We start from the raw sequence: 10,857 nt of genomic DNA on the forward strand, positions 1-10,857 counted from the left end.
AAGTGGTTTCTAACCTATGGGCATTTAATCCGACGACGCTCAAAAGGTAAAACTTATCCATACAACATTGTTATACACATCCACCCAAATTGGGTAGAATTGCAAAATTTATTTGGTCATCGTTGCGGATTTTATGGCACTTTGATGTGTGTCTCTGAATGGTCAACTATAACGAGCACAATATTAATCTAGACCATGCACAATTTTAATGGTTCACTTATCTTTGGTTAATGGCGGTTTTGATTGGATTTGATGTCCTTTTTTTCTCTGATACACCTGCTATAATTATTTTAACGACATTTTAATTTCTTTTACAGCAAAAACATTGGATATTAAAAAAATATTATTCGGGAAAAATTTTAGGCATTTGTTTAACTTTTTTCCCTAGTTAGTAGATCCTCTTTTTATATATTCTGTTATACACTACAGCCCTCAGGCGTTTTTCAGTCCTTGGATACTTGTATTATATTGTGTTAAACCTATAGTATTCATTGTTTATAAAAATAGTTTATTTATAAATTCCTAATGCAATGTAATTACCATTTATGAATGTTGAATATTAAATGTATATTGTATATGTTGTTTTGTCCCAATAAATATTTGAATTTGAATTTGAGTAAGATTTTTGGGCTTATATGAGGGAGGCTAACCTCGAGGGTAACCTCCTTCAGCCTACACAATTCGTGTCAGAGTATATTTTTGATACCCCTTTCAAAATATACGAAAAGCATTTTTAGAAATTTTAGGGTGGCTTTCTTCACAGCATGGTTTAGAGTTTTTGGATGGGTTTATCCTATTTTTATGTCCTGTCCTTCCCTTTAAATACAGAACCTTAAGATGCTATGCTCTAGTCAACAATACTATATAATATATAATACTATAATAATAAAAAGAATACATATATAAAAGATTGCAATAAACTTTGTTAATAAAAAGAATATATAAATATTGCTGTAAACTAGCCACACCTTGTTAATAAAAATAATATATAAAATATTGCTATAAACTAGCCACACCTTGTTAATAAAATATAAACATTGAACAATACGCTTGTTTTGAAAATGGGGCATAATAAATTTTCAAGTAAAAGGAATTTTTTCATAAAGTGCTTTTATAGCTCTTTTATGGATTACGAAATGGACATTTTTGGACAATTTAAAAGATGAAATTGTGGGTTTACAGCATATAATATTAAATAATGGATATCTGTGACCAATTTTGTTTATATATTTACGTGATATTTAGAAAACAAAGTACTTTAATGTTCGTTCTTCTGTCTATATACGATGCCAGGTGAAATAAATTCTGTAATTCAGGAAAGCTTTTTATTAATCATCTGAGAATTATCAGCTTATTTGAACTTCCTACAACTCATTAAAATATATACTGAAATGTTTCCTTGCAAAATGCGTTTTCTTGTGTCCATGGATCTTAAGGGATAAGACAAAGAACGATATATTTGCAAAATACCCAGAGATGTGTAACAAAATTACACTTCTTGATTTTAAGATAAGAGCCAACTAATAAGAGAACGTCTCAAACGACCAAGCTGATATTGCTTGACTCACTTCTACAAGAGACAATATGTTGAAAATGATTGCTAAAATCGAAATATATTTTCATGTCTAAGAATAGTGTATTTTTAAAAGCGAAGCTTTTCTATAATTAGGGTCGGTCCGTCCGTCCGTACGTCCGTCCGTCCGAGATAGATAGCTTTTATTCGTTAATTTAGGCATGTTAGAATTGTCCTATCGATTTCAAACTTTGCATGATGATTCCTGTAGTAGTTGGGTACGATTTAGAAAGCGTAGCAACTCTATAATCATTACAGAATGTCCGTACGTTCATTTTAAACATGTTGATTTTTCTACTTTTTTTAACAACAAATTTTCAAGTGTTTTAATTATCCGTTTGATCTGATTTTTGGTATATTGATTCCTGGGACAACAAAGAACAATATTATAAGTGAAGCAACTCTATAATCAAGTCCAAAAATGTAAGTATGTCCATAAACATTATCCTGTTTTTAAGCAGTTTTTCAACAAATTTACCTACAATTTTGATTCGACATTTATACATTTATGTTCCGATTTTTCAGTTCAGATACTATACAAGTGTTAATGTCCGTTTGTCCTACCGTTTCAGTGCTTAGCTTTTATGGATGTTGTCATCCTTGTTTTTATTAAAAATAGGTTGAAAAATATTCTAACTTAAGAACGTTTTGAAAAAAAACTTTGGGCACCCATAAAATTATCGGGCCATTGTACCCTCCGTGGTTGTGTCTCATCATTATGAGATTATATGAAAGTTGATGGGAATATTGTAAGTCTGACCGAAAAGGAAGCTTTGATGTGCACCGCTCTTGTTTCAGTCTTGGTGGTAAGCTTCTAGGAGTAAGAAGCTTAAGAATAGGACTCGAGAACTGAAAGTAATATATTTTTTTGGCAAATTCTCTGGAACTGAAATGGACCACAAACAAACCTATTAAAAAACCTATCTATTAAGCTTATTGTAGGTTAGGTTAAGTATAATCTGTTGAAGCCCTGTAGGGTTACATCCTCCCGCAGTTAATAGAAACACAATGTTTTATGTTATGTATTTCTAACCCCCATCCCTAAAAAAAACCGTGACGACCTTGATAGTTACTCAATGAAATATTTATTTTCAGAGCAAACTAACTTTTATGTAATCGTAATAATTAACCCCCCCTCCAAATTTACCCCCCCCCCTCTCCCACCCTTTATTGAGGGGTGGTCAAGTCAACTATAATGGGTCAGGTTACTTAAACGCTTCCGTCACCTGAGTTATTTAGACCCATTTCCGCAATGGTGTCCTACAAAAAATTGTCTTATTAAACATTTACATTTTCCAGCTTTATTTCTCACAATAAACTAATTAAACGACCCGGTATCAAAATACTCCAAACCTTTATTAAAATTCCTGAACATGTGATGAACGCTTATTAATTCAGGCAAGGTTAGGTTAAGAAATGTTCTTGGTTGTCGCGCAGGGGTAACAATAGTATAGATCTAAGCATAAAGCAACCTTTCTAATTAAGATCTCTGCATTTTTAAAGGATATAAAAAAAGATATTCCATTTATGGAAGAAAATTTTAAGATTAAATATAATTGAATTAAAAATTTCTACAAATTTCATGTGGACACAATGTGAATACTCATTATTAAAAGTAGAGTATATCTATCTGACCGCAAATCTCACCCAAAATGGTTTTCCATATTAATTATTCTTATGTCATTTTTTTTCTCAAGCTGACATAATAGGAGCAAAGCTACTCTTATAGTCATTAGATTGACAATAGATCGGTCACTGGATAGTACATTTATCATATACTTAAACATTAAAGTAAAAGAATAGAGGGAGCATAAGCTATATGTAACTTTTTTAACAGTTATCTTAACCGAAACATTTAAAAATTAGTAACTACTGCTGCTTCATAACGAAATATATTTCAAAAAATCTTCATTATCAATGTTTTTAAGGCTATTGATCCATCTCAACCCCATCTTAGTGAAGTGAATCAAGCAAAAATAGCTTGGTAAGTTTACTCTACCCTCAGTTCAGGGACCCTGTCCCGATTTTGTATTGGATCTTTCTCTTTTAATAGCGTCAGAAATACAAACACAGCCGAGTCCCTGCAAAAGAACAAAAAGCAATTTGATAGAAGACGAAAAGTATTATTATTCATTATGGATTATTCATCTATGCTTAAACATTTATAACTTGAACAATTAAATAAGTTAAATACTTTCTATACTTTCATGTAATGAGGGAATAATTTAAACAGTATTTAACATTACAAAAAAGACTCTTATGAAGATAAAAATTTGGTGGTATTAAAGTTAAATATGTCTAGGATTAGGATGAAAATGAAAAGCATTTGTTTAGATGCTAAACTGTCAAAATAAATCCCTTGAAATATTGACTGATTTAAATTGTAACAAATCAGAAATCTTTTTATTGTATGAAGAGTGTTAATATCACCTTTATCGTACGGTAAAAGTTAAAAAAGTTCATCTCTGCGTGGTTTATGATTAAAAATCAAGTTAAAAGCACAATTATTTTAAAATTGTTGTGGACGGATAGACTGACCCTCAATCTAGAAATGCCTAACTTAAAGTTAACCCCAAAATTTTCTTGAATTAAAAACATCTTGGCATTGAAGGGTTGGTGAAGATAAGCCTTCCGGCTATGCTTATAAAAAAGTTATTTACCAATAACCCAAAATTGAAACGTATGCATCCATTATTTACTTTTAACTTTTTATCCTGAGATGATTGACAGCACCTATATGTAGATACGCGGTTTTAACATTAAGCAATCAAGTTTTTTTTCTTCAAATATAATATTTGTATATGTACACAAGGACAACTATATCCATATACAGCTCAACAATCATATTCAAATCTACTATATTAAATACACTGTTGGATGCACCCCTAGCATCTAAGGGCTCTGTAGTCAAAGGGGATATATAAGGGCAGAAAATAGCCTAAAACTATTCCGGAACCTATGTAAGCTTGCCTAAAAATGAGAACTCAAGCATTTCAAGCTTTAGACAAAAAAAACTTACTACTTTATATTGTACTACATTTCTTTTATAGAAAATTTCTTTTCCAAATGTGAGTCATAAAGAAGATTTTTTTCTGGTGTGCACGAGAAATTACAAGAATTTAAAAGAGATTCTGTTCTTGGAAAAGGAAGTATAGCGGGTTACGTCGTATTTTTCACAGTAGCTTTTGAAAGATTATTTTAGATAACGTAAATGTGAATGTTTAAAGCTACTGCGAAAATACGACAAAACCCGCTACTTCATTTCCTTTTCATAACCTTTGTATTTTTGTAAGTGAACAAGGCTTAAAGAGCAATTTCTACGCCTGTCAAACTAACAAAGTAGACTTGCTTGTAGAGTTGCTGCGCTAATAAAAAATGTATTCGTCTCTAATGTTCATTTTTTGCATTTCAATATTTAGCATTATGCTATATTGATCGATTTTGATCAAATAAAAAAAAACAGCATTGCAATATCAAGAACGATTAGAATCAATGTTTCCATGGTGCTTTGAGATTAATTATTATTTTTAGTTGGTGTTGAAAATTAGACTGTGTTCTCTTAATAAAGAAACAGGATGTTTTTCTGTTTGTAACTATTGATTTCGTTAACCGCTAAACCGGTATGGTTCTACTTTCCAGGGTAGATTTTCGTAAGTCCTGGGAAGGTTTATAATTATTTTGGGAGAGTGTACCACCACCCTCCCAAGAGAAATAGCCAAAAATTAACCAGGTTTTTTATTTTTTTTTTGGGGGGGGGTGAAATGGCGCGCGAATTTTTTTTAGCCCCCCCCCCCACAAAAAAAAAATATTTACCCCGAGGCTAAAATTTGCTTGGGGGAGTAATTACCCCCCCCTGAAATCTGTTGGCAGGGGTAAATTTTGTTTACCCCCCCCAAAAAAAATCTACCCCCGGGGTAAAATTTTTTTGGGGGGGTAATTTTAATACTATTAAATATTTAGTAGTAAAATGCGAGCGAAGCGCGCCAAAATTATTCTTTTAGGGATTATTTATTTTGGGGGGGTAATTTACTAATTACTCCCCCAAAATTGTTTGGGGGGGATAAATACCCCCTCCTAAATGGTTCAATAATAATAAAAAAGAGAGTGGCTGACCATTTGACAAAAAAATAGTTAATATAATTGATGCTCATTGTTAAAGAGAATTTTCAAAAAAGATTAAGACGTCTATTTTAAAGACGTACGGGCAGCTTAAGGTTGAAGGAAGGAAATTTCGAATTAAAGAGTATTTTCACTACAACAAAAAAAAAGAAGACCAACCAATTTTGTTGAATATGTTGAATAAACTAGCTCATTAAAAATATTTATTTATAGAATAATTACAGGGAGTAAGGGAGGGGACAATGGATCGAATATTCAATTTTTAGGAGTCTCAGACTTTGGGGACTGGCTTAAAGGGAATGTGCAAGAATTTAGCAGTTTCTGACTGAGTTTGGGGACTTGCGCATAGAATGCCGCTACTCGTTATGTATGTTTTGAATATTGCAGACGGGGAGAAGGGATAAGGGAAGTGGGGGGAAGGGAAATAAACACTCGTTGTGTTAGTTTGAATGTAGCAGACGGGGAGAAGGGAGAAGGGAGGTGGGGGCAAGGGGCAAGGGAAATGAACAGAATAAAAAAGGGGCAGTCATATTCTTGCTAGCAGCTGGCCGGGTCCAATAATCTGTTAATATAAAAATCACACCAAAAAACCTCAATATATTTCATCAAAAACAAGTTGTGATTTCACTTTACATGACGCTATGGAAATCTATTATTCAATTAACAATCCCTTTATAACTTCCTACAAATTTATTGGATTAAACTGGATTTCATGCCCTTTCTTTGATAACTCTTATATTGAATTAATTGCCCATTGTCCCCTCCCTTACTCCCTGGAATAATTAACATTTGTTCTACATTTGGTTTAAAATATCAAAACTTATGGTTAATTACGAGGGCAAAAATGGTGAATTTATTACGGGGTAAAGGGATCTACAAGTTAACTAAAATTTTACATAGCTCCACAAATAGATTTTTTTTAGGGTAGTAATAACAAAGCACATATTTGTTTACTACTAAATATCAAACCTAATCATTAAATAATTAAACCAATATGTTGATGGCTAGGGTTGGGGCCGCGAAACCAAGTTGTATTGTAGCAGAAATTTAACCTAAAGCAATAGTTCAACCTATAAAAAAGCAAAAGATGTTTAATCAAAAAAAATATACGACCAAAAGTTTTATTTCGAAATTTTGTTTTTATTAACTTAAAGGGCTAAATATCTTTCAAGATAGAAAAATAGTGTTTCATTTTTTCATCTTGGGTTGAGTTTTATGAATATAGTAGGTGGGAGAAGAGGGGGGGAGGGTGGGTGGGGGCGTAGCATCATCTTCTTGATAAACATGTAGATAATGCTACCCCTCCCTCCCCCCTCCCTGTAGGAAGTATGTTTTTGTATTAAAACTTTAGTTTCGCGACCTCAACCGTGATACGTGTTACCAACTGTAAGCAATCACTTCCACAAATTACTACAAACGCATTGCAAGATACTAATACAATCGTATATAACGAGAAGAGATGTTTGTTTAATGGTTCGGTTGTTGCAAAAGGAAAATTAGGACAGCTTTAAAATATGCCATTATTATAGTTTAATAATGTTTCACATAAGCGGAAGTGAAAGCCCACTTAGCTTTAAAATATGCCATTATTATAGTTTAATAATGTTTCACATAAGCGGAAGTGAAAGCCCACTTAGTATGTAACAAGGTAATTATCTAGGTTAATAATTTGCATTTAATCAATCCAACTCAGCTCATTAAATTGTCAAATAATGTGTTATTAGCATATGTGGTAGAGTCCCTCCAACCATCGACTGGACCAAGACAACCCCCCCTCCTCAACAAAAAACTCTTTTTTATCACCTGCAGGGGTTCGAACCCTGTTAGGACTTCTTCTAATCCTACTAAATCTATAAGAAGCACCAAATATGTATACGTATTTTCAAAGAGTTTGCTTTTGGTCCACTTTCGGTTGCAGTGAAATTGGCGCATATGCTACCAGTTACAACATCAATATACGAATTAACATTATTGGAATTTTTAATTTAACCAAGTTAGGGAGAGGACAATGGACTGTAAATTACATAAGTTTCAAAAATTTTATTATACCTGGGTTCACCTCAAAATGCATAATCATCTGGTAGCGAAAGGACATTGGTTTAAGTTTTGTGTATATGTTAGCATAAAAATACTGGCGGGAATGGTTGAGGTTGGGGAAAAAATGCAAAATATTCTTCCTTCATTTTTTTCTTCATAATTTTGTGAGAAAGATTATTTCTTGTATTTAAAAAAGGAATTATACTGGAGCTGTATTTAGGATTGTAACATCAACAGCAAAAGGGTAATATATACCAAAATACACATCAATAAGTTTAACTTGAATGGTTATAAAGCCTAGTATCCTTATAATAAAGTAACAGGATGTTTTTCTGTCTCTTTGTTTGTTTGTTAGTCTGTAACATAGGATCTCGGAAATCGCTAAACCAATATGGTTCTCCTTTACAGAGTAGCCTGTCATAGGACATAGGAAGGTTAATAATTATTTTGGGGGAGGGTACCACGACCCATCCAAGAGAAAAAAATCTCCCCCAATTTTTAAAAATTTTATTTTTAAATCTAAAATAAAAATTGGTTATTAAATTCAACTCCCCACTTCTTAAGTGCCCTTAGAGGCCTCTAGGGGCGTAACCGGTAGTCTAAATATAATGCAAAGTAGTCAGGTTTCTTTATGTTTGAATCAAGGATCTCATAAATTAATGGTGTATCAAGTTTTTCTTTTTCTTTAAAGCTTAGTATATGTCTTGGGATGGACTTTAGGCTACTAATAATGCATCCCTACAACAGATTAATAGGAGCTAGGGGCACAGCCTCTAGTAAATATACAATATACATAATGCATATAGATATAAATCATCCCTAAGCCTAAAATTGTATATAAAAGCCCATGAGAAAAGCAAACTAAAAATATAACAAGGACAGTTATGTTTATGATGTGAGTATCATTATCATATTAGATGATATTACTTAGGATTTAAAACTTCTGAGTAAGAAAGAGAGAGATAGAGAGATAGAGAGTGTGTGTGTGTGAGAGAGAGAGAGAGAGATTGAGAGAGAAAAAGATATGCAGGTGCTTTTAATTCCTTTTTGAGTTTTAGTGTTTTCACTCTTGCACATTCCAAAAAACATTTACAATATAATTACTTTAAGTAGTTACGTCGGACATACGGACACACCTTAATTATAGAGTAACTCCACTACTAAAAATGATAACTTTTCATAAATGCATTGTATAAAATAGAGCATGGTGGGTTGGCTAGGTTTCAAGGGTTGAAAGGATTTATTATAAAAATTAGGTTGGGTTACAAAACAAACAATAAAATTAAAAAATACAAGTATTCTTGGAATTATATTTAACCATATTTAAAGTATCACAAACATGACCTTACATGACCAAAAACTCACTATAGATGAAAATACAAGCACGCAGGCATAAGGTATAGCCAACAAGCGAAATAAAATTAAAACAATATTTGAGGTTAAAGAATTTCAAAGATCTAACTACTTTGTTGTTGGTGGAAGGAACCTTAAATTTAAAGTTACAGAAAATGACAAAAATTTACTTACATTATTCCTATTGTGTTAAAAGGATGCATTATAAAGCAAAACAAAAAAGCAATGTTATCTTTTTGTGTATTTTGTATCCCTACCCCAGGCTAATGTATTTCTATTGCTAAAAAGAGTTTTTATGAATAGGATGCTACACAGCTTTACAATATAATATTAAACAAGACTTTTCCCAGGCACACACACACAAACACATACACAGACAGACACACACAAAGCTAAATGTCTATTTGTATTCTTTATGGATGGAAAATCAAGTACATATGATAATAAAAAGAGATTTTAGGCTTATGCTTATTACTTAACCCTTTACTGTTGTAATTCTTATCAGAATTAATTGTATGTGTGTCTCAGTGTGAAAACTCTTTAGCATTCTCCTTTTCAGAGAATTTGATTGTTGTTTTTAATGAACTTTGGCCTTATTTTGGGTAATGGTGGTAAAACAATCCTCTAATAAAGAAATAAAAAAATATTTGTTAATATATTTTACCAAGAATTTTTTTGTAATCTATAAATAAATTTCAAGGGAGGAGGGACGTTAGAGCATCATGCATGTGCTGCAAAATTAGTGCTGCAGTCAATAATTTCAGAAATAATTCGAAATTGACAGATTTTAGGCTATTTGGAAGCTGGCGAAAATACTTCCTTACCCCCAATTGCCCTAAATGTTTATAGACTCAAGGAAAGTAAAGTGGGTTGGGGAACTACTGCAACGGTTGAATAAAAATATTTTTGTATGAAAGGGTTTAGCATACAAGTAGATATTAAATTTAATTTTGTATGCAAAGTCACTAATACGCACAGTGCAAGGGAATAATAATTTTTTAATGGCTTTAAGTGTTGGGGTATTATTTGAAAGGGGAAATAATCATCAAATATTCTTCCCAGGCCATTAAAACTTTTGATAGCAGACAAGAATTTTCCATTTTCTTTAAAATAAATCAAACTTTTTTTATTTTGTCAACTAAAAAAAGATTGATTAAAATTTAAAGTTAACTTTAAAATCTAATTTTTCAAATTATTTTAATAACTCCAGGAATAATCATTTTCAAAATATTTTTTTAGCATCATCCTGAATGATAATAAAAAGCTATTGAGCTTAGCTAAATATTCACTCGTTATATTTATGTAAAATAAAGTTTTTTTTTTTTTAAGATGCAACGCTTTTAGGAAAACTTAAAAGTGTACAATGAATATCAAACGACATGTTATCAACGACGATATTTAAATTCATGTTAAACATGAAATCTCTCTTATCTTGCCGGCAGAGCAAGGGAGACCTTTAATTTAATGAAGAAAGCATCTAATATCAGAGAGATCTAGCGGCGGCGATTATAGGATAGCTAATAGCTGCCATAATAGCGAGTTCTACTACGCGACTTATCCGTCTAATTCAGTGGCGTGCACGTGATTTTGTCAGGGGCACCCGGAAATTATGACACACTTCTACGATTTTGAAACGTTCGTGAGCTCTAGGGAGGTTAATACAGACAACAAGAGAGGTGTCTTTTTTTCCTTGACACCTCTCTAATCTTAATTAGGGGGTTTAAGTGGGGTGTAGATTGTAGAGGGTTTAAGGGGTTTGGCATGGCCAACCCTCC

General features: G+C 32.3%; 1 protein-coding gene across 2 annotated transcripts in view; it reads right to left on the reverse strand.

Moving 5' to 3' along the window:
• The window catches only part of LOC145316541 (uncharacterized), a 61,846-nt gene extending 58,290 nt beyond the window's left edge, over nucleotides 1-3,556 (reverse strand). For both annotated transcript variants that reach the window (XR_013878567.1, XM_080157113.1), the window contains exon 1: nucleotides 3,525-3,556. The gene's annotated coding sequence lies outside the window, so the exon portion shown is untranslated. The remainder of the gene's footprint in view (nucleotides 1-3,524) is intronic.
• Nucleotides 3,557-10,857: the final 7,301 nt, after the last annotated feature.

This window comes from Acartia tonsa, chromosome 4 (genome assembly GCF_053477335.1).
Source record: "Acartia tonsa isolate MP-2025a chromosome 4, ASM5347733v1, whole genome shotgun sequence".
NCBI lineage: Eukaryota > Metazoa > Arthropoda > Copepoda > Calanoida > Acartiidae > Acartia > Acartia tonsa.